The 17,782-nt window shown below is 47.2% G+C and overlaps 52 non-coding genes across 52 annotated transcripts; all 52 read right to left on the bottom strand.

Moving 5' to 3' along the window:
- Positions 1–68: 68 nt before the first annotated feature.
- On the bottom strand, positions 69–187 carry LOC136211995 (5S ribosomal RNA). The gene has a single exon (XR_010679175.1). It is a non-coding gene; the product is annotated as a 5S ribosomal RNA (ribosomal RNA).
- Positions 188–370: 183 nt separating this feature from the next.
- LOC136212818 (5S ribosomal RNA) lies at positions 371–489 on the bottom strand. The gene has a single exon (XR_010679959.1). It is a non-coding gene; the product is annotated as a 5S ribosomal RNA (ribosomal RNA).
- A 259-nt stretch (positions 490–748) lies between these two features.
- LOC136214872 (5S ribosomal RNA) lies at positions 749–867 on the bottom strand. The gene has a single exon (XR_010681938.1). It is a non-coding gene; the product is annotated as a 5S ribosomal RNA (ribosomal RNA).
- Positions 868–1,050: 183 nt separating this feature from the next.
- LOC136211168 (5S ribosomal RNA) lies at positions 1,051–1,169 on the bottom strand. The gene has a single exon (XR_010678385.1). It is a non-coding gene; the product is annotated as a 5S ribosomal RNA (ribosomal RNA).
- A 258-nt stretch (positions 1,170–1,427) lies between these two features.
- Positions 1,428–1,546, bottom strand: LOC136212975 (5S ribosomal RNA). Its single transcript, XR_010680110.1, has one exon. It is a non-coding gene; the product is annotated as a 5S ribosomal RNA (ribosomal RNA).
- A 259-nt stretch (positions 1,547–1,805) lies between these two features.
- On the bottom strand, positions 1,806–1,924 carry LOC136213135 (5S ribosomal RNA). Its single transcript, XR_010680263.1, has one exon. It is a non-coding gene; the product is annotated as a 5S ribosomal RNA (ribosomal RNA).
- A 183-nt stretch (positions 1,925–2,107) lies between these two features.
- On the bottom strand, positions 2,108–2,226 carry LOC136213136 (5S ribosomal RNA). Its single transcript, XR_010680264.1, has one exon. It is a non-coding gene; the product is annotated as a 5S ribosomal RNA (ribosomal RNA).
- A 183-nt stretch (positions 2,227–2,409) lies between these two features.
- On the bottom strand, positions 2,410–2,528 carry LOC136212819 (5S ribosomal RNA). Its single transcript, XR_010679960.1, has one exon. It is a non-coding gene; the product is annotated as a 5S ribosomal RNA (ribosomal RNA).
- A 258-nt stretch (positions 2,529–2,786) lies between these two features.
- On the bottom strand, positions 2,787–2,905 carry LOC136214332 (5S ribosomal RNA). Its single transcript, XR_010681422.1, has one exon. It is a non-coding gene; the product is annotated as a 5S ribosomal RNA (ribosomal RNA).
- A 259-nt stretch (positions 2,906–3,164) lies between these two features.
- LOC136215446 (5S ribosomal RNA) lies at positions 3,165–3,283 on the bottom strand. The gene has a single exon (XR_010682486.1). It is a non-coding gene; the product is annotated as a 5S ribosomal RNA (ribosomal RNA).
- Positions 3,284–3,466: 183 nt separating this feature from the next.
- Positions 3,467–3,585, bottom strand: LOC136213261 (5S ribosomal RNA). Its single transcript, XR_010680383.1, has one exon. It is a non-coding gene; the product is annotated as a 5S ribosomal RNA (ribosomal RNA).
- A 259-nt stretch (positions 3,586–3,844) lies between these two features.
- Positions 3,845–3,963, bottom strand: LOC136211169 (5S ribosomal RNA). Its single transcript, XR_010678386.1, has one exon. It is a non-coding gene; the product is annotated as a 5S ribosomal RNA (ribosomal RNA).
- Positions 3,964–4,222: 259 nt separating this feature from the next.
- LOC136211170 (5S ribosomal RNA) lies at positions 4,223–4,341 on the bottom strand. Its single transcript, XR_010678387.1, has one exon. It is a non-coding gene; the product is annotated as a 5S ribosomal RNA (ribosomal RNA).
- Positions 4,342–4,524: 183 nt separating this feature from the next.
- On the bottom strand, positions 4,525–4,643 carry LOC136212820 (5S ribosomal RNA). Its single transcript, XR_010679961.1, has one exon. It is a non-coding gene; the product is annotated as a 5S ribosomal RNA (ribosomal RNA).
- A 260-nt stretch (positions 4,644–4,903) lies between these two features.
- LOC136211171 (5S ribosomal RNA) lies at positions 4,904–5,022 on the bottom strand. Its single transcript, XR_010678388.1, has one exon. It is a non-coding gene; the product is annotated as a 5S ribosomal RNA (ribosomal RNA).
- A 182-nt stretch (positions 5,023–5,204) lies between these two features.
- Positions 5,205–5,323, bottom strand: LOC136211173 (5S ribosomal RNA). The gene has a single exon (XR_010678390.1). It is a non-coding gene; the product is annotated as a 5S ribosomal RNA (ribosomal RNA).
- Positions 5,324–5,581: 258 nt separating this feature from the next.
- LOC136213860 (5S ribosomal RNA) lies at positions 5,582–5,700 on the bottom strand. The gene has a single exon (XR_010680958.1). It is a non-coding gene; the product is annotated as a 5S ribosomal RNA (ribosomal RNA).
- Positions 5,701–5,883: 183 nt separating this feature from the next.
- LOC136212821 (5S ribosomal RNA) lies at positions 5,884–6,002 on the bottom strand. The gene has a single exon (XR_010679962.1). It is a non-coding gene; the product is annotated as a 5S ribosomal RNA (ribosomal RNA).
- Positions 6,003–6,262: 260 nt separating this feature from the next.
- On the bottom strand, positions 6,263–6,381 carry LOC136211174 (5S ribosomal RNA). The gene has a single exon (XR_010678391.1). It is a non-coding gene; the product is annotated as a 5S ribosomal RNA (ribosomal RNA).
- Positions 6,382–6,563: 182 nt separating this feature from the next.
- LOC136211175 (5S ribosomal RNA) lies at positions 6,564–6,682 on the bottom strand. Its single transcript, XR_010678392.1, has one exon. It is a non-coding gene; the product is annotated as a 5S ribosomal RNA (ribosomal RNA).
- A 258-nt stretch (positions 6,683–6,940) lies between these two features.
- On the bottom strand, positions 6,941–7,059 carry LOC136213861 (5S ribosomal RNA). The gene has a single exon (XR_010680959.1). It is a non-coding gene; the product is annotated as a 5S ribosomal RNA (ribosomal RNA).
- A 259-nt stretch (positions 7,060–7,318) lies between these two features.
- On the bottom strand, positions 7,319–7,437 carry LOC136213981 (5S ribosomal RNA). The gene has a single exon (XR_010681079.1). It is a non-coding gene; the product is annotated as a 5S ribosomal RNA (ribosomal RNA).
- Positions 7,438–7,620: 183 nt separating this feature from the next.
- LOC136215020 (5S ribosomal RNA) lies at positions 7,621–7,739 on the bottom strand. Its single transcript, XR_010682077.1, has one exon. It is a non-coding gene; the product is annotated as a 5S ribosomal RNA (ribosomal RNA).
- A 260-nt stretch (positions 7,740–7,999) lies between these two features.
- LOC136211176 (5S ribosomal RNA) lies at positions 8,000–8,118 on the bottom strand. Its single transcript, XR_010678393.1, has one exon. It is a non-coding gene; the product is annotated as a 5S ribosomal RNA (ribosomal RNA).
- A 259-nt stretch (positions 8,119–8,377) lies between these two features.
- LOC136211177 (5S ribosomal RNA) lies at positions 8,378–8,496 on the bottom strand. The gene has a single exon (XR_010678394.1). It is a non-coding gene; the product is annotated as a 5S ribosomal RNA (ribosomal RNA).
- Positions 8,497–8,679: 183 nt separating this feature from the next.
- On the bottom strand, positions 8,680–8,798 carry LOC136212822 (5S ribosomal RNA). The gene has a single exon (XR_010679963.1). It is a non-coding gene; the product is annotated as a 5S ribosomal RNA (ribosomal RNA).
- A 260-nt stretch (positions 8,799–9,058) lies between these two features.
- On the bottom strand, positions 9,059–9,177 carry LOC136211178 (5S ribosomal RNA). The gene has a single exon (XR_010678395.1). It is a non-coding gene; the product is annotated as a 5S ribosomal RNA (ribosomal RNA).
- Positions 9,178–9,359: 182 nt separating this feature from the next.
- LOC136211179 (5S ribosomal RNA) lies at positions 9,360–9,478 on the bottom strand. The gene has a single exon (XR_010678396.1). It is a non-coding gene; the product is annotated as a 5S ribosomal RNA (ribosomal RNA).
- A 258-nt stretch (positions 9,479–9,736) lies between these two features.
- On the bottom strand, positions 9,737–9,855 carry LOC136213862 (5S ribosomal RNA). The gene has a single exon (XR_010680960.1). It is a non-coding gene; the product is annotated as a 5S ribosomal RNA (ribosomal RNA).
- A 259-nt stretch (positions 9,856–10,114) lies between these two features.
- Positions 10,115–10,233, bottom strand: LOC136215010 (5S ribosomal RNA). Its single transcript, XR_010682067.1, has one exon. It is a non-coding gene; the product is annotated as a 5S ribosomal RNA (ribosomal RNA).
- A 183-nt stretch (positions 10,234–10,416) lies between these two features.
- On the bottom strand, positions 10,417–10,535 carry LOC136212823 (5S ribosomal RNA). The gene has a single exon (XR_010679964.1). It is a non-coding gene; the product is annotated as a 5S ribosomal RNA (ribosomal RNA).
- A 259-nt stretch (positions 10,536–10,794) lies between these two features.
- LOC136211180 (5S ribosomal RNA) lies at positions 10,795–10,913 on the bottom strand. Its single transcript, XR_010678397.1, has one exon. It is a non-coding gene; the product is annotated as a 5S ribosomal RNA (ribosomal RNA).
- Positions 10,914–11,172: 259 nt separating this feature from the next.
- Positions 11,173–11,291, bottom strand: LOC136212976 (5S ribosomal RNA). Its single transcript, XR_010680111.1, has one exon. It is a non-coding gene; the product is annotated as a 5S ribosomal RNA (ribosomal RNA).
- A 182-nt stretch (positions 11,292–11,473) lies between these two features.
- Positions 11,474–11,592, bottom strand: LOC136213137 (5S ribosomal RNA). The gene has a single exon (XR_010680265.1). It is a non-coding gene; the product is annotated as a 5S ribosomal RNA (ribosomal RNA).
- A 182-nt stretch (positions 11,593–11,774) lies between these two features.
- Positions 11,775–11,893, bottom strand: LOC136213138 (5S ribosomal RNA). The gene has a single exon (XR_010680266.1). It is a non-coding gene; the product is annotated as a 5S ribosomal RNA (ribosomal RNA).
- Positions 11,894–12,076: 183 nt separating this feature from the next.
- LOC136212824 (5S ribosomal RNA) lies at positions 12,077–12,195 on the bottom strand. Its single transcript, XR_010679965.1, has one exon. It is a non-coding gene; the product is annotated as a 5S ribosomal RNA (ribosomal RNA).
- Positions 12,196–12,453: 258 nt separating this feature from the next.
- Positions 12,454–12,572, bottom strand: LOC136214333 (5S ribosomal RNA). The gene has a single exon (XR_010681423.1). It is a non-coding gene; the product is annotated as a 5S ribosomal RNA (ribosomal RNA).
- Positions 12,573–12,831: 259 nt separating this feature from the next.
- On the bottom strand, positions 12,832–12,950 carry LOC136213983 (5S ribosomal RNA). The gene has a single exon (XR_010681080.1). It is a non-coding gene; the product is annotated as a 5S ribosomal RNA (ribosomal RNA).
- A 183-nt stretch (positions 12,951–13,133) lies between these two features.
- On the bottom strand, positions 13,134–13,252 carry LOC136213262 (5S ribosomal RNA). Its single transcript, XR_010680384.1, has one exon. It is a non-coding gene; the product is annotated as a 5S ribosomal RNA (ribosomal RNA).
- Positions 13,253–13,435: 183 nt separating this feature from the next.
- Positions 13,436–13,554, bottom strand: LOC136212825 (5S ribosomal RNA). Its single transcript, XR_010679966.1, has one exon. It is a non-coding gene; the product is annotated as a 5S ribosomal RNA (ribosomal RNA).
- Positions 13,555–13,812: 258 nt separating this feature from the next.
- On the bottom strand, positions 13,813–13,931 carry LOC136214334 (5S ribosomal RNA). Its single transcript, XR_010681424.1, has one exon. It is a non-coding gene; the product is annotated as a 5S ribosomal RNA (ribosomal RNA).
- A 259-nt stretch (positions 13,932–14,190) lies between these two features.
- LOC136213984 (5S ribosomal RNA) lies at positions 14,191–14,309 on the bottom strand. The gene has a single exon (XR_010681081.1). It is a non-coding gene; the product is annotated as a 5S ribosomal RNA (ribosomal RNA).
- A 183-nt stretch (positions 14,310–14,492) lies between these two features.
- On the bottom strand, positions 14,493–14,611 carry LOC136213264 (5S ribosomal RNA). Its single transcript, XR_010680386.1, has one exon. It is a non-coding gene; the product is annotated as a 5S ribosomal RNA (ribosomal RNA).
- A 259-nt stretch (positions 14,612–14,870) lies between these two features.
- On the bottom strand, positions 14,871–14,989 carry LOC136214349 (5S ribosomal RNA). The gene has a single exon (XR_010681439.1). It is a non-coding gene; the product is annotated as a 5S ribosomal RNA (ribosomal RNA).
- A 183-nt stretch (positions 14,990–15,172) lies between these two features.
- On the bottom strand, positions 15,173–15,291 carry LOC136212827 (5S ribosomal RNA). The gene has a single exon (XR_010679968.1). It is a non-coding gene; the product is annotated as a 5S ribosomal RNA (ribosomal RNA).
- A 260-nt stretch (positions 15,292–15,551) lies between these two features.
- LOC136211182 (5S ribosomal RNA) lies at positions 15,552–15,670 on the bottom strand. Its single transcript, XR_010678398.1, has one exon. It is a non-coding gene; the product is annotated as a 5S ribosomal RNA (ribosomal RNA).
- Positions 15,671–15,851: 181 nt separating this feature from the next.
- LOC136213957 (5S ribosomal RNA) lies at positions 15,852–15,970 on the bottom strand. Its single transcript, XR_010681057.1, has one exon. It is a non-coding gene; the product is annotated as a 5S ribosomal RNA (ribosomal RNA).
- A 258-nt stretch (positions 15,971–16,228) lies between these two features.
- On the bottom strand, positions 16,229–16,347 carry LOC136213863 (5S ribosomal RNA). The gene has a single exon (XR_010680961.1). It is a non-coding gene; the product is annotated as a 5S ribosomal RNA (ribosomal RNA).
- A 259-nt stretch (positions 16,348–16,606) lies between these two features.
- LOC136215154 (5S ribosomal RNA) lies at positions 16,607–16,725 on the bottom strand. Its single transcript, XR_010682203.1, has one exon. It is a non-coding gene; the product is annotated as a 5S ribosomal RNA (ribosomal RNA).
- A 183-nt stretch (positions 16,726–16,908) lies between these two features.
- On the bottom strand, positions 16,909–17,027 carry LOC136215021 (5S ribosomal RNA). Its single transcript, XR_010682078.1, has one exon. It is a non-coding gene; the product is annotated as a 5S ribosomal RNA (ribosomal RNA).
- A 182-nt stretch (positions 17,028–17,209) lies between these two features.
- LOC136211183 (5S ribosomal RNA) lies at positions 17,210–17,328 on the bottom strand. The gene has a single exon (XR_010678399.1). It is a non-coding gene; the product is annotated as a 5S ribosomal RNA (ribosomal RNA).
- A 259-nt stretch (positions 17,329–17,587) lies between these two features.
- LOC136212003 (5S ribosomal RNA) lies at positions 17,588–17,706 on the bottom strand. The gene has a single exon (XR_010679183.1). It is a non-coding gene; the product is annotated as a 5S ribosomal RNA (ribosomal RNA).
- Positions 17,707–17,782: the final 76 nt, after the last annotated feature.

The raw sequence follows: 17,782 nt of genomic DNA on the forward strand, positions 1-17,782 counted from the left end.
CGAAAACGTGCACGCCATGGTGAAAAAAAAATTAAATAATTAAAAAATGCACGTTGCAAAAAAGTTTGGGGGTGCAACACAAGGACTTCCCAAGAGGTCACCCATCTTAGTACTACTCTCGCCCAAGCACGTTTAACTTCGGAGTTCTGATGGGATCCGGTGCATTAGTGCTGGTATGATCGCACCCGTCATCCCATGCAAAAACTAAGCATATATTCCATACTGGGCGCCCCTTTCTCCCGTATGCTCATCCTTCACGTGCATGCACAAGCCCCCGGACCCCAAACACTGACCCCCGCCTCGAAAACATGCACGCCATGGTGAAAAAAAAAATTAAATAATTAAAAAATGCACGTTGCAAAAAAGTTTGGGGGTGCAACACGAGGACTTCCCAAGAGGTCAACCATCTTAGTACTACTCTCGCCCAAGCACGTTTAACTTCGGAGTTCTGATGGGATCCGGTGCATTAGTGCTGGTATGATCGCACCCGTCATCCCATGCAAAAACTAAGAATATATTCCATACTGGGCGCCCCTTTCTCCCGTATGCTCATCCTTCACGTGCATGCACAAGCCCCCGGACCCCAAACACTGACCCCCGCCTCGAAAACGTGCACGCCATGGTGAAAAAAAAATTAAATAATTAAAAAATGCACGTTGCAAAAAAGTTTGGGCCCGCCTCGAAAACGTGCACGCCATGGTGAAAAAAAAATTAAATAATTAAAAAATGCACGTTGCAAAAAAGTTTGGGGGTGCAACACGAGGACTTCCCAAGAGGTCACCCATCTTAGTACTACTCTCGCCCAAGCACGTTAAACTTCGGAGTTCTGATGGGATCCGGTGCATTAGTGCTGGTATGATCGCATCCGTCATCCCATGCAAAAACTAAGCATATATTCCATACTGGGCGCCCCTTTCTCCCGTATGCTCATCCTTCACGTGCATGCACAAGCCCCCGGACCCCAAACACTGACCCCCGCCTCGAAAACATGCACGCCATGGTGAAAAAAAAAATTAAATAATTAAAAACTGCACGTTGCAAAAAAGTTTGGGGGTGCAACACGAGGACTTCCCAAGAGGTCACCCATCTTAGTACTACTCTCGCCCAAGCACGTTTAACTTCGGAGTTCTGATGGGATCCGGTGCATTAGTGCTGGTATGATCGCACCCGTCATCACATGCAAAAACTAAGCATATATTCCATACTGGGCGCCCCTTTCTCCCGTATGCTCATCCTTCACGTGCATGCACAAGCCCCCGGACCCCAAACACTGACCCCCGCCTCGAAAACGTGCACGCCATGGTGAAAAAAAATTAAATAATTAAAAAATGCACGTTGGAAAAAAGTTTGGGCCCGCCTCGAAAACGTGCACGCCATGGTGAAAAAAAAATTCAATAATTAAAAAATGCACGTTATAAAAAAGTTTAGGGGTACAACACGAGGACTTCCCAAGAGGTCACCCATCTTAGTACTACTCTCGCCCAAGCACGTTTAACTTCGGAGTTCTGATGGGATCCGGTGCATTAGTGCTGGTATGATCGCACCCGTCATCCCATGCAAAAACTAAGCATATATTCCATACTGGGCGCCCCTTTCTCCCGTATGCTCATCCTTCACGTGCATGCACAAGCCCCCGGACCCCAAACACTGACCCCTGCCTCGAAAACGTGCACGCCATGGTGAAAAAAAAATTAAATAATTAAAAAATGCACGTTGCAAAAAAGTTTGGGCCCGCCTCGAAAACGTGCACGCCATGGTGAAAAAAAAATTAAATAATTAAAAAATGCACGTTGCAAAAAAGTTTGGGGGTGCAACACGAGGACTTCCGAAGAGGTCACCCATCTTAGTACTACTCTCGCCCAAGCACGTTTAACTTCGGAGTTCTGATGGGATCCGGTGCATTAGTGCTGGTATGATCGCACCCGTCATCCCATGCAAAAACTAAGCATATATTCCATACTGGGCGCCCCTTTCTCCCGTATGCTCATCCTTCACGTGCATGCACAAGCCCCCGGACCCCAAACACTGACCCCCGCCTCGAAAACATGCACGCCATGGTGAAAAAAAAAATTAAATAATTAAAAAATGCACGTTGCAAAAAAGTTTGGGGGTGCAACACGAGGACTTCCGAAGAGGTCACCCATCTTAGTACTACTCTCGCCCAAGCACGTTTAACTTCGGAGTTCTGATGGGATCCGGTGCATTAGTGCTGGTATGATCGCACCCGTCATCCCATGCAAAAACTAAGCATATATTCCATACTGGGCGCCCCTTTCTCCCGTATGCTCATCCTTCACGTGCATGCACAAGCCCCCGGACCCCAAACACTGACCCCCGCCTCGAAAACATGCACGCCATGGTGAAAAAAAAAATTAAATAATTAAAAAATGCACGTTGCAAAAAAGTTTGGGGGTGCAACACGAGGACTTCCCAAGAGGTCAACCATCTTAGTACTACTCTCGCCCAAGCACGTTTAACTTCGGAGTTCTGATGGGATCCGGTGCATTAGTGCTGGTATGATCGCACCCGTCATCCCATGCAAAAACTAAGCATATATTCCATACTGGGCGCCCCTTTCTCCCGTATGCTCATCCTTCACGTGCATGCACAAGCCCCCGGACCCCAAACACTGACCCCCGCCTCGAAAACGTGCACGCCATGGTGAAAAAAAATTAAATAATTAAAAAATGCACGTTGCAAAAAAGTTTGGGCCCGCCTCGAAAACGTGCACGCCATGGTGAAAAAAAAATTAAATAATTAAAAAATGCACGTTGCAAAAAAGTTTAGGGGTGCAACAAGAGGACTTCCCAAGAGGTCACCCATCTTAGTACTACTCTCGCCCAAGCACGTTTAACTTCGGAGTTCTGATGGGATCCGGTGCATTAGTGCTGGTATGATCGCACCCGTCATCCCATGCAAAAACTAAGCATATATTCCATACTGGGCGCCCCTTTCTCCCGTATGCTCATCCTTCACGTGCATGCACAAGCCCCCGGACCCCAAACACTGACCCCCGCCTCGAAAACGTGCACGCCATGGTGAAAAAAAAATTAAATAATTAAAAAATGCACGTTGCAAAAAAGTTTGGGCCCGCCTCGAAAACGTGCACGCCATGGTGAAAAAAAAATTAAATAATTAAAAAATGCACGTTGCAAAAAAGTTTGGGGGTGCAACACGAGGACTTCCCAAGAGGTCACCCATCTTAGTACTACTCTCGCCCAAGCACGTTTAACTTCGGGATTCTGATGGGATCCGGTGCATTAGTGCTGGTATGATCGCACCAGTCATCCCATGCAAAAACTAAGCATATATTCCATACTGGGCGCCCCTTTCTCCCGTATGCTCATCCTTCACGTGCATGCACAAGCCCCCGGACCCCAAACACTGACCCCCGCCTCGAAAACATGCACGCCATGGTGAAAAAAAAAATTAAATAATTAAAAAATGCACGTTGCAAAAAAGTTTGGGGGTGCAACACGAGGACTTCCCAAGAGGTCAACCATCTTAGTACTACTCTCGCCCAAGCACGTTTAACTTCGGAGTTCTGATGGGATCCGGTGCATTAGTGCTGGTATGATTGCACCCGTCATCACATGCAAAAACTAAGCATATATTCCATACTGGGCGCCCCTTTCTCCCGTATGCTCATCCTTCACGTGCATGCACAAGCCCCCGGACCCCAAACACTGACCCCCGCCTCGAAAACGTGCACGCCATGGTGAAAAAAAAATTAAATAATTAAAAAATGCACGTTGCAAAAAAGTTTGGGCCCGCCTCGAAAACGTGCACGCCATGGTGAAAAAAAAATTAAATAATTAAAAAATGCACGTTGCAAAAAAGTTTAGGGGTGCAACACGAGGACTTCCCAAGAGGTCACCCATCTTAGTACTACTCTCGCCCAAGCACGTTTAACTTCGGAGTTCTGATGGGATCCGGTGCATTAGTGCTGGTATGATCGCACCCGTCATCCCATGCAAAAACTAAGCATATATTCCATACTGGGCGCCCCTTTCTCCCGTATGCTCATCCTTCACGTGCATGCACAAGCCCCCGGACCCCAAACACTGACCCCCGCCTCGAAAACGTGCACGCCATGGTGAAAAAAAAATTAAATAATTAAAAAATGCACGTTGCAAAAAAGTTTGGGCCCGCCTCGAAAACGTGCACGCCATGGTGAAAAAAAAATTAAATAATTAAAAAATGCACGTTGCAAAAAAGTTTGGGGGTGCAACACGAGGACTTCCCAAGAGGTCACCCATCTTAGTACTACTCTCGCCCAAGCACGTTTAACTTCGGAGTTCTGATGGGATCCGGTGCATTAGTGCTGGTATGATCGCACCCGTCATCCCATGCAAAAACTAAGCATATATTCCATACTGGGCGCCCCTTTCTCCCGTATGCTCATCCTTCACGTGCATGCACAAGCCCCCGGACCCCAAACACTGACCCCCGCCTCGAAAACATGCACGCCATGGTGAAAAAAAAAATTAAATAATTAAAAAATGCACGTTGCAAAAAAGTTTGGGGGTGCAACACGAGGACTTCCCAAGAGGTCAACCATCTTAGTACTACTCTCGCCCAAGCACGTTTAACTTCGGAGTTCTGATGGGATCCGGTGCATTAGTGCTGGTATGATCGCACCCGTCATCACATGCAAAAACTAAGCATATATTCCATACTGGGCGCCCCTTTCTCCCGTATGCTCATCCTTCACGTGCATGCACAAGCCCCCGGACCCCAAACACTGACCCCCGCCTCGAAAACGTGCACGCCATGGTGAAAAAAAAAATTAAATAATTAAAAAATGCACGTTGCAAAAAAGTTTGGGCCCGCCTCGAAAACGTGCACGCCATGGTGAAAAAAAAATTAAATAATTAAAAAATGCACGTTGCAAAAAAGTTTAGGGGTGCAACACGAGGACTTCCCAAGAGGTCACCCATCTTAGTACTACTCTCGCCCAAGCACGTTTAACTTCGGAGTTCTGATGGGATCCGGTGCATTAGTGCTGGTATGATCGCACCCGTCATCCCATGCAAAAACTAAGCATATATTCCATACTGGGCGCCCCTTTCTCCCGTATGGTCATCCTTCACGTGCATGCACAAGCCCCCGGACCCCAAACACTGACCCCCGCCTCGAAAACGTGCACGCCATGGTGAAAAAAAAATTAAATAATTAAAAAATGCACGTTGCAAAAAAGTTTGGGGGTGCAACACGAGGACTTCCCAAGAGGTCACCCATCTTAGTACTACTCTCGCCCAAGCACGTTTAACTTCGGAGTTCTGATGGGATCCGGTGCATTAGTGCTGGTATGATCGCACCCGTCATCACATGCAAAAACTAAGCATATATTCCATACTGGGCGCCCCTTTCTCCCGTATGCTCATCCTTCACGTGCATGCACAAGCCCCCGGACCCCAAACACTGACCCCCGCCTCGAAAACGTGCACGCCATAGTGAAAAAAAATTAAATAATTAAAAAATGCACGTTGCAAAAAAGTTTGGGCCCGCCTCGAAAACGTGCACGCCATGGTGAAAAAAAAATTAAATAATTAAAAAATGCACGTTATAAAAAAGTTTAGGGGTGCAACACGAGGACTTCCCAAGAGGTCACCCATCTTAGTACTACTCTCGCCCAAGCACGTTTCACTTCGGAGTTCTGATGGGATCCGGTGCATTAGTGCTGGTATGATCGCACTCGTCATCCCATGCAAAAACTAAGCATATATTCCATACTGGGCGCCCCTTTCTCCCGTATGCTCATCCTTCACGTGCATGCACAAGCCCCCGGACCCCAAACACTGACCCCCGCCTCGAAAACATGCACGCCATGGTGAAAAAAAAAATTAAATAATTAAAAAATGCACGTTGCAAAAAAGTTTGGGGGTGCAACACGAGGACTTCCCAAGAGGTCAACCATCTTAGTACTACTCTCGCCCAAGCACGTTTAACTTCGGAGTTCTGATGGGATCCGGTGCATTAGTGCTGGTATGATCGCACCCGTCATCACATGCAAAAACTAAGCATATATTCCATACTGGGCGCCCCTTTCTCCCGTATGCTCATCCTTCACGTGCATGCACAAGCCCCCGGACCCCAAACACTGACCCCCGCCTCGAAAACGTGCACGCCATGGTGAAAAAAAAAATTAAATAATTAAAAAATGCACGTTGCAAAAAAGTTTGGGCCCGCCTCGAAAACGTGCACGCCATGGTGAAAAAAAAATTAAATAATTAAAAAATGCACGTTGCAAAAAAGTTTAGGGGTGCAACACGAGGACTTCCCAAGAGGTCACCCATCTTAGTACTACTCTCGCCCAAGCACGTTTAACTTCGGAGTTCTGATGGGATCCGGTGCATTAGTGCTGGTATGATCGCACCCGTCATCCCATGCAAAAACTAAGCATATATTCCATACTGGGCGCCCCTTTCTCCCGTATGGTCATCCTTCACGTGCATGCACAAGCCCCCGGACCCCAAACACTGACCCCCGCCTCGAAAACGTGCACGCCATGGTGAAAAAAAAATTAAATAATTAAAAAATGCACGTTGCAAAAAAGTTTGGGGGTGCAACACGAGGACTTCCCAAGAGGTCACCCATCTTAGTACTACTCTCGCCCAAGCACGTTTAACTTCGGAGTTCTGATGGGATCCGGTGCATTAGTGCTGGTATGATCGCACCCGTCATCACATGCAAAAACTAAGCATATATTCCATACTGGGCGCCCCTTTCTCCCGTATGCTCATCCTTCACGTGCATGCACAAGCCCCCGGACCCCAAACACTGACCCCCGCCTCGAAAACGTGCACGCCATAGTGAAAAAAAATTAAATAATTAAAAAATGCACGTTGCAAAAAAGTTTGGGCCCGCCTCGAAAACGTGCACGCCATGGTGAAAAAAAAATTAAATAATTAAAAAATGCACGTTATAAAAAAGTTTAGGGGTGCAACACGAGGACTTCCCAAGAGGTCACCCATCTTAGTACTACTCTCGCCCAAGCACGTTTCACTTCGGAGTTCTGATGGGATCCGGTGCATTAGTGCTGGTATGATCGCACTCGTCATCCCATGCAAAAACTAAGCATATATTCCATACTGGGCGCCCCTTTCTCCCGTATGCTCATCCTTCACGTGCATGCACAAGCCCCCGGACCCCAAACACTGACCCCCGCCTCGAAAACGTGCACGCCATGGTGAAAAAAAAATTAAATAATTAAAAAATGCACGTTGCAAAAAAGTTTGGGCCCGCCTCGAAAACGTGCACGCCATGGTGAAAAAAAAATTAAATAATTAAAAAATGCACGTTGCAAAAAAGTTTGGGGGTGCAACACGAGGACTTCCCAAGAGGTCACCCATCTTAGTACTACTCTCGCCCAAGCACGTTTAACTTCGGGGTTCTGATGGGATCCGGTGCATTAGTGCTGGTATGATCGCACCCGTCATCCCATGCAAAAACTAAGCATATATTCCATACTGGGCGCCCCTTTCTCCCGTATGCTCATCCTTCACGTGCATGCACAAGCCCCCGGACCCCAAACACTGACCCCCGCCTCGAAAACATGCACGCCATGGTGAAAAAAAAAATTAAATAATTAAAAAATGCACGTTGCAAAAAAGTTTGGGGGTGCAACACGAGGACTTCCCAAGAGGTCAACCATCTTAGTACTACTCTCGCCCAAGCACGTTCAACTTCGGAGTTCTGATGGGATCCGGTGCATTAGTGCTGGTATGATTGCACCCGTCATCACATGCAAAAACTAAGCATATATTCCATACTGGGCGCCCCTTTCTCCCGTATGCTCATCCTTCACGTGCATGCACAAGCCCCCGGACCCCAAACACTGACCCCCGCCTCGAAAACGTGCACGCCATGGTGAAAAAAAAAATTAAATAATTAAAAAATGCACGTTGCAAAAAAGTTTGGGCCCGCCTCGAAAACGTGCACGCCATGGTGAAAAAAAAATTAAATAATTAAAAAATGCACGTTGCAAAAAAGTTTAGGGGTGCAACACGAGGACTTCCCAAGAGGTCACCCATCTTAGTACTACTCTCGCCCAAGCACGTTTAACTTCGGAGTTCTGATGGGATCCGGTGCATTAGTGCTGGTATGATCGCACCCGTCATCCCATGCAAAAACTAAGCATATATTCCATACTGGGCGCCCCTTTCTCCCGTATGCTCATCCTTCACGTGCATGCACAAGCCCCCGGACCCCAAACACTGACCCCCGCCTCGAAAACGTGCACGCCATGGTGAAAAAAAAATTAAATAATAAAAAAATGCACGTTGCAAAAAAGTTTGGGCCCGCCTCGAAAACGTGCACGCCATGGTGAAAAAAAAATTAAATAATTAAAAAATGCACGTTGCAAAAAAGTTTGGGGGTGCAACACGAGGACTTCCCAAGAGGTCACCCATCTTAGTACTACTCTCGCCCAAGCACGTTTAACTTCGGAGTTCTGATGGGATCCGGTGCATTAGTGCTGGTATGATCGCACCCGTCATCCCATGCAAAAACTAAGCATATATTCCATACTGGGCGCCCCTTTCTCCCGTATGCTCATCCTTCACGTGCATGCACAAGCCCCCGGACCCCAAACACTGACCCCCGCCTCGAAAACATGCACGCCATGGTGAAAAAAAAAATTAAATAATTAAAAAATGCACGTTGCAAAAAAGTTTGGGGGTGCAACACGAGGACTTCCCAAGAGGTCAACCATCTTAGTACTACTCTCGCCCAAGCACGTTTAACTTCGGAGTTCTGATGGGATCCGGTGCATTAGTGCTGGTATGATCGCACCCGTCATCACATGCAAAAACTAAGCATATATTCCATACTGGGCGCCCCTTTCTCCCGTATGCTCATCCTTCACGTGCATGCACAAGCCCCCGGACCCCAAACACTGACCCCCGCCTCGAAAACGTGCACGCCATGGTGAAAAAAAAAATTAAATAATTAAAAAATGCACGTTGCAAAAAAGTTTGGGCCCGCCTCGAAAACGTGCACGCCATGGTGAAAAAAAAATTAAATAATTAAAAAATGCACGTTGCAAAAAAGTTTAGGGGTGCAACACGAGGACTTCCCAAGAGGTCACCCATCTTAGTACTACTCTCGCCCAAGCACGTTTAACTTCGGAGTTCTGATGGGATCCGGTGCATTAGTGCTGGTATGATCGCACCCGTCATCCCATGCAAAAACTAAGCATATATTCCATACTGGGCGCCCCTTTCTCCCGTATGCTCATCCTTCACGTGCATGCACAAGCCCCCGGACCCCAAACACTGACCCCCGCCTCGAAAACGTGCACGCCATGGTGAAAAAAAAATTAAATAATTAAAAAATGCACGTTGCAAAAAAGTTTGGGGGTGCAACACGAGGACTTCCCAAGAGGTCACCCATCTTAGTACTACTCTCGCCCAAGCACGTTTAACTTCGGAGTTCTGATGGGATCCGGTGCATTAGTGCTGGTATGATCGCACCCGTCATCACATGCAAAAACTAAGCATATATTCCATACTGGGCGCCCCTTTCTCCCGTATGCTCATCCTTCACGTGGATGCACAAGCCCCCGGACCCCAAACACTGACCCCCGCCTCGAAAACGTGCACGCCATGGTGAAAAAAAATTAAATAATTAAAAAATGCACGTTGCAAAAAAGTTTGGGCCCGCCTCGAAAACGTGCACGCCATGGTGAAAAAAAAATTAAATAATTAAAAAATGCACGTTATAAAAAAGTTTAGGGGTGCAACACGAGGACTTCCCAAGAGGTCACCCATCTTAGTACTACTCTCGCCCAAGCACGTTTCACTTCGGAGTTCTGATGGGATCCGGTGCATTAGTGCTGGTATGATCGCACTCGTCATCCCATGCAAAAACTAAGCATATATTCCATACTGGGCGCCCCTTTCTCCCGTATGCTCATCCTTCACGTGCATGCACAAGCCCCCGGACCCCAAACACTGACCCCCGCCTCGAAAACGTGCACGCCATGGTGAAAAAAAAATTAAATAATTAAAAAATGCACGTTGCAAAAAAGTTTGGGCCCGCCTCGAAAACGTGCACGCCATGGTGAAAAAAAAATTAAATAATTAAAAAATGCACGTTGCAAAAAAGTTTGGGGGTGCAACACGAGGACTTCCGAAGAGGTCACCCATCTTAGTACTACTCTCGCCCAAGCACGTTTAACTTCGGGGTTCTGATGGGATCCGGTGCATTAGTGCTGGTATGATCGCACCCGTCATCCCATGCAAAAACTAAGCATATATTCCATACTGGGCGCCCCTTTCTCCCGTATGCTCATCCTTCACGTGCATGCACAAGCCCCCGGACCCCAAACACTGACCCCCGCCTCGAAAACATGCACGCCATGGTGAAAAAAAAAATTAAATAATTAAAAAATGCACGTTGCAAAAAAGTTTGGGGGTGCAACACGAGGACTTCCCAAGAGGTCAACCATCTTAGTACTACTCTCGCCCAAGCACGTTTAACTTCGGAGTTCTGATGGGATCCGGTGCATTAGTGCTGGTATGATCGCACCCGTCATCACATGCAAAAACTAAGCATATATTCCATACTGGGCGCCCCTTTCTCCCGTATGCTCATCCTTCACGTGCATGCACAAGCCCCCGGACCCCAAACACTGACCCCCGCCTCGAAAACGTGCACGCCATGGTGAAAAAAAAATTAAATAATTAAAAAATGCACGTTGCAAAAAAGTTTGGGCCCGCCTCGAAAACGTGCACGCCATGGTGTAAAAAAAATTAAATAATTAAAAAATGCACGTTGCAAAAAAGTTTAGGGGTGCAACACGAGGACTTCCCAAGAGGTCACCCATCTTAGTACTACTCTCGCCCAAGCACGTTTAACTTCGGAGTTCTGATGGGATCCGGTGCATTAGTGCTGGTATGATCGCACCCGTCATCCCATGCAAAAACTAAGCATATATTCCATACTGGGCGCCCCTTTCTCCCGTATGCTCATCCTTCACGTGCATGCACAAGCCCCCGGACCCCAAACACTGACCCCCGCCTCGAAAACGTGCACGCCATGGTGAAAAAAAAATTAAATAATTAAAAAATGCACGTTGCAAAAAAGTTTGGGCCCGCCTCGAAAACGTGCACGCCATGGTGAAAAAAAAATTAAATAATTAAAAAATGCACGTTATAAAAAAGTTTAGGGGTACAACACGAGGACTTCCCAAGAGGTCACCCATCTTAGTACTACTCTCGCCCAAGCACGTTTAACTTCGGAGTTCTGATGGGATCCGGTGCATTAGTGCTGGTATGATCGCACCCGTCATCCCATGCAAAAACTAAGCATATATTCCATACTGGGCGCCCCTTTCTCCCGTATGCTCATCCTTCACGTGCATGCACAAGCCCCCGGACCCCAAACACTGACCCCTGCCTCGAAAACGTGCACGCCATGGTGAAAAAAAAATTAAATAATTAAAAAATGCACGTTGCAAAAAAGTTTGGGGGTGCAACACGAGGACTTCCGAAGAGGTCACCCATCTTAGTACTACTCTCGCCCAAGCACGTTTAACTTCGGAGTTCTGATGGGATCCGGTGCATTAGTGCTGGTATGATCGCACCCGTCATCCCATGCAAAAACTAAGCATATATTCCATACTGGGCGCCCCTTTCTCCCGTATGCTCATCCTTCACGTGCATGCACAAGCCCCCGGACCCCAAACACTGACCCCCGCCTCGAAAACATGCACGCCATGGTGAAAAAAAAATTAAATAATTAAAAAATGCACGTTGCAAAAAAGTTTGGGGGTGCAACACGAGGACTTCCGAAGAGGTCACCCATCTTAGTACTACTCTCGCCCAAGCACGTTTAACTTCGGAGTTCTGATGGGATCCGGTGCATTAGTGCTGGTATGATCGCACCCGTCATCCCATGCAAAAACTAAGCATATATTCCATACTGGGCGCCCCTTTCTCCCGTATGCTCATCCTTCACGTGCATGCACAAGCCCCCGGACCCCAAACACTGACCCCCGCCTCGAAAACATGCACGCCATGGTGAAAAAAAAAATTAAATAATTAAAAAATGCACGTTGCAAAAAAGTTTGGGGGTGCAACACGAGGACTTCCCAAGAGGTCAACCATCTTAGTACTACTCTCGCCCAAGCACGTTTAACTTCGGAGTTCTGATGGGATCCGGTGCATTAGTGCTGGTATGATCGCACCCGTCATCCCATGCAAAAACTAAGCATATATTCCATACTGGGCGCCCCTTTCTCCCGTATGCTCATCCTTCACGTGCATGCACAAGCCCCCGGACCCCAAACACTGACCCCCGCCTCGAAAACGTGCACGCCATGGTGAAAAAAAATTAAATAATTAAAAAATGCACGTTGCAAAAAAGTTTGGGCCCGCCTCGAAAACGTGCACGCCATGGTGAAAAAAAAATTAAATAATTAAAAAATGCACGTTGCAAAAAAGTTTAGGGGTGCAACAAGAGGACTTCCCAAGAGGTCACCCATCTTAGTACTACTCTCGCCCAAGCACGTTTAACTTCGGAGTTCTGATGGGATCCGGTGCATTAGTGCTGGTATGATCGCACCCGTCATCCCATGCAAAAACTAAGCATATATTCCATACTGGGCGCCCCTTTCTCCCGTATGCTCATCCTTCACGTGCATGCACAAGCCCCCGGACCCCAAACACTGACCCCCGCCTCGAAAACGTGCACGCCATGGTGAAAAAAAAATTAAATAATTAAAAAATGCACGTTGCAAAAAAGTTTGGGCCCGCCTCGAAAACGTGCACGCCATGGTGAAAAAAAAATTAAATAATTAAAAAATGCACGTTGCAAAAAAGTTTGGGGGTGCAACACGAGGACTTCCCAAGAGGTCACCCATCTTAGTACTACTCTCGCCCAAGCACGTTTAACTTCGGGGTTCTGATGGGATCCGGTGCATTAGTGCTGGTATGATCGCACCCGTCATCCCATGCAAAAACTAAGCATATATTCCATACTGGGCGCCCCTTTCTCCCGTATGCTCATCCTTCACGTGCTTGCACAAGCCCCCGGACCCCAAACACTGACCCCCGCCTCGAAAACATGCACGCCATGGTGAAAAAAAAAATTAAATAATTAAAAAATGCACGTTGCAAAAAAGTTTGGGGGTGCAACACGAGGACTTCCCAAGAGGTCAACCATCTTAGTACTACTCTCGCCCAAGCACGTTTAACTTCGGAGTTCTGATGGGATCCGGTGCATTAGTGCTGGTATGATTGCACCCGTCATCACATGCAAAAACTAAGCATATATTCCATACTGGGCGCCCCTTTCTCCCGTATGCTCATCCTTCACGTGCATGCACAAGCCCCCGGACCCCAAACACTGACCCCCGCCTCGAAAACATGCACGCCATGGTGAAAAAAAAAATTAAATAATTAAAAAATGCACGTTGCAAAAAAGTTTGGGGGTGCAACACGAGGACTTCCCAAGAGGTCAACCATCTTAGTACTACTCTCGCCCAAGCACGTTTAACTTCGGAGTTCTGATGGGATCCGGTGCATTAGTGCTGGTATGATCGCACCCGTCATCCCATGCAAAAACTAAGCATATATTCCATACTGGGCGCCCCTTTCTCCCGTATGCTCATCCTTCACGTGCATGCACAAGCCCCCGGACCCCAAACACTGACCCCCGCCTCGAAAACGTGCACGCCATGGTGAAAAAAAATTAAATAATTAAAAAATGCACGTTGCAAAAAAGTTTGGGCCCGCCTCGAAAACGTGCACGCCATGGTGAAAAAAAAATTAAATAATTAAAAAATGCACGTTGCAAAAAAGTTTAGGGGTGCAACAAGAGGACTTCCCAAGAGGTCACCCATCTTAGTACTACTCTCGCCCAAGCACGTTTAACTTCGGAGTTCTGATGGGATCCGGTGCATTAGTGCTGGTATGATCGCACCCGTCATCCCATGCAAAAACTAAGCATATATTCCATACTGGGCGCCCCTTTCTCCCGTATGCTCATCCTTCACGTGCATGCACAAGCCCCCGGACCCCAAACACTGACCCCCGCCTCGAAAACGTGCACGCCATGGTGAAAAAAAAATTAAATAATTAAAAAATGCACGTTGCAAAAAAGTTTGGGCCCGCCTCGAAAACGTGCACGCCATGGTGAAAAAAAAATTAAATAATTAAAAAATGCACGTTGCAAAAAAGTTTGGGGGTGCAACACGAGGACTTCCCAAGAGGTCACCCATCTTAGTACTACTCTCGCCCAAGCACGTTTAACTTCGGGGTTCTGATGGGATCCGGTGCATTAGTGCTGGTATGATCGCACCCGTCATCCCATGCAAAAACTAAGCATATATTCCATACTGGGCGCCCCTTTCTCCCGTATGCTCATCCTTCACGTGCTTGCACAAGCCCCCGGACCCCAAACACTGACCCCCGCCTCGAAAACATGCACGCCATGGTGAAAAAAAAAATTAAATAATTAAAAAATGCACGTTGCAAAAAAGTTTGGGGGTGCAACACGAGGACTTCCCAAGAGGTCAACCATCTTAGTACTACTCTCGCCCAAGCACGTTTAACTTCGGAGTTCTGATGGGATCCGGTGCATTAGTGCTGGTATGATTGCACCCGTCATCACATGCAAAAACTAAGCATATATTCCATACTGGGCGCCCCTTTCTCCCGTATGCTCATCCTTCACGTGCATGCACAAGCCCCCGGACCCCAAACACTGACCCCCGCCTCAAAAACGTGCACGCCATGGTGAAAAAAAAATTAAATAATTAAAAAATGCACGTTGCAAAAAAGTTTGGGCCCGCCTCGAAAACGTGCACGCCATGGTGAAAAAAAAATTAAATAATTAAAAAATGCACGTTGCAAAAAAGTTTGGGGGTGCAACACGAGGACTTCCCAAGAGGTCACACATCTTAGTACTACTCTCGCCCAAGCACGTTTAACTTCGGAGTTCTGATGGGATCCGGTGCATTAGTGCTGGTATGATCGCACCCGTCATCCCATGCAAAAACTAAGCATATATTCCATACTGGGCGCCCCTTTCTCCCGTATGCTCATCCTTCACGTGCATGCACAAGCCCCCGGACCCCAAACACTGACCCCCGCCTCGAAAACATGCACGCCATGGTGAAAAAAAAAATTAAATAATTAAAAAATGCACGTTGCAAAAAAGTTTGGGGGTGCAACACGAGGACTTCCCAAGAGGTCAACCATCTTAGTACTACTCTCGCCCAAGCACGTTTAACTTCGGAGTTCTGATGGGATCCGGTGCATTAGTGCTGGTATGATCGCACCCGTCATCACATGCAAAAACTAAGCATATATTCCATACTGGGCGCCCCTTTCTCCCGTATGCTCATCCTTCACGTGCATGCACAAGCCCCCGGACCCCAAACACTGACCCCCGCCTCGAAAACGTGCACGCCATGGTGAAAAAAAAAATTAAATAATTAAAAAATGCACGTTGCAAAAAAGTTTGGGCCCGCCTCGAAAACGTGCACGCCATGGTGAAAAAAAAATTAAATAATTAAAAAATGCACGTTGCAAAAAAGTTTAGGGGTGCAACACGAGGACTTCCCAAGAGGTCACCCATCTTAGTACTACTCTCGCCCAAGCACGTTTAACTTCGGAGTTCTGATGGGATCCGGTGCATTAGTGCTGGTATGATCGCACCCGTCATCCCATGCAAAAACTAAGCATATATTCCATACTGGGCGCCCCTTTCTCCCGTATGCTCATCCTTCACGTGCATGCACAAGCCCCCGGACCCCAAACACTGACCCCCGCCTCGAAAACGTGCACGCCAGGTGAAAAAAAAATTAAATAATTAAAAAATGCACGTTGCAAAAAAGTTTGGGGGTGCAACACGAGGACTTCCCAAGAGGTCACCCATCTTAGTACTACTCTCGCCCAAGCACGTTAAACTTCGGAGTTCTGATGGGATCCGGTGCATTAGTGCTGGTATGATCGCACCCGTCATCACATGCAAAAACTAAGCATATATTCCATACTGGGCGCCCCTTTCTCCCGTATGCTCATCCTTCACGTGCATGCACAAGCCCCCGGACCCCAAACACTGACCCCCGCCTCGAAAACGTGCACGCCATGGTGAAAAAAAATTAAATAATTAAAAAATGCACGTTGCAAAAAAGTTTGGGCCCGCCTCGAAAACGTGCACGCCATGGTGAAAAAAAAATTAAATAATTAAAAAATGCACGTTATAAAAAAGTTTAGGGGTGCAACACGAGGACTTCCCAAGAGGTCACCCATCTTAGTACTACTCTCGCCCAAGCACGTTTCACTTCGGAGTTCTGATGGGATCCGGTGCATTAGTGCTGGTATGATCGCACTCGTCATCCCATGCAAAAACTAAGCATATATTCCATACTGGGCGCCCCTTTCTCCCGTATGCTCATCCTTCACGTGCATGCACAAGCCCCCGGACCCCAAACACTGACCCCCGCCTCGAAAACGTGCACGCCATGGTGAAAAAAAAATTAAATAATTAAAAAATGCACGTTGCAAAAAAGTTTGGGCCCGCCTCGAAAACGTGCACGCCATGGTGAAAAAAAAATTAAATAATTAAAAAATGCACGTTGCAAAAAAGTTTGGGGGTGCAACACGAGGACTTTCCAAGAGGTCACCCATCTTAGTACTACTCTCGCCCAAGCACGTTTAACTTCGGGGTTCTGATGGGATCCGGTGCATTAGTGCTGGTATGATCGCACCCGTCATCCCATGCAAAAACTAAGCATATATTCCATACTGGGCGCCCCTTTCTCCCGTATGCTCATCCTTCACGTGCATGCACAAGCCCCCGGACCCCAAACACTGACCCCCGCCTCGAAAACATGCACGCCATGGTGAAAAAAAAAATTAAATAATTAAAAAATGCACGTTGCAAAAAAGTTTGGGGGTGCAACACGAGGACTTCCCAAGAGGTCAACCATCTTAGTACTACTCTCGCCCAAGCACGTTCAACTTCGGAGTTCTGATGGGATCCGGTGCATTAGTGCTGGTATGATTGCACCCGTCATCACATGCAAAAACTAAGCATATATTCCATACTGGGCGCCCCTTTCTCCCGTATGCTCATCCTTCACGTGCATGCACAAGCCCCCGGACCCCAAACACTGACCCCCGCCTCGAAAACGTGCACGCCATGGTGAAAAAAAAATTAAATAATTAAAAAATGCACGTTGCAAAAAAGTTTAGGGGTGCAACACGAGGACTTCCCAAGAGGTCACCCATCTTAGTACTACTCTCGCCCAAGCACGTTTAACTTCGGAGTTCTGATGGGATCCGGTGCATTAGTGCTGGTATGATCGCACCCGTCATCCCATGCAAAAACTAAGCATATATTCCATACTGGGCGCCCCTTTCTCCCGTATGCTCATCCTTCACGTGCATGCACAAGCCCCCGGACCCCAAACACTGACCCCCGCCTCGAAAACGTGCACGCCATGGTGAAAAAAAAATTAAATAATTAAAAAATTCACGTTGCAAAAAAGTTTGGGCCCACCTCGAAAACGTGCACGCCATGGTGAAAAAAAAATTAAATAATTAAAAAATGCACGTTGCAAAAAAGTTTGGGGGTGCAACACGAGGACTTCCCAAGAGGTCACCCATCTTAGTACTACTCTCGCCCAAGCACGTTTAACTTCGGAGTTCTGATGGGATCCGGTGCATTAATGCTGGTATGATCGCACCCGTCATCCCATGCAAAAACTAAGCATATATTCCATACTGGGCGCCCCTTTCTCCCGTATGCTCATCCTTCACGTGCA

This window comes from Euphorbia lathyris, chromosome 1 (assembly GCF_963576675.1).
Source record: "Euphorbia lathyris chromosome 1, ddEupLath1.1, whole genome shotgun sequence".
In the NCBI taxonomy this organism is placed as follows: Eukaryota; Viridiplantae; Streptophyta; class Magnoliopsida; order Malpighiales; family Euphorbiaceae; genus Euphorbia; species Euphorbia lathyris.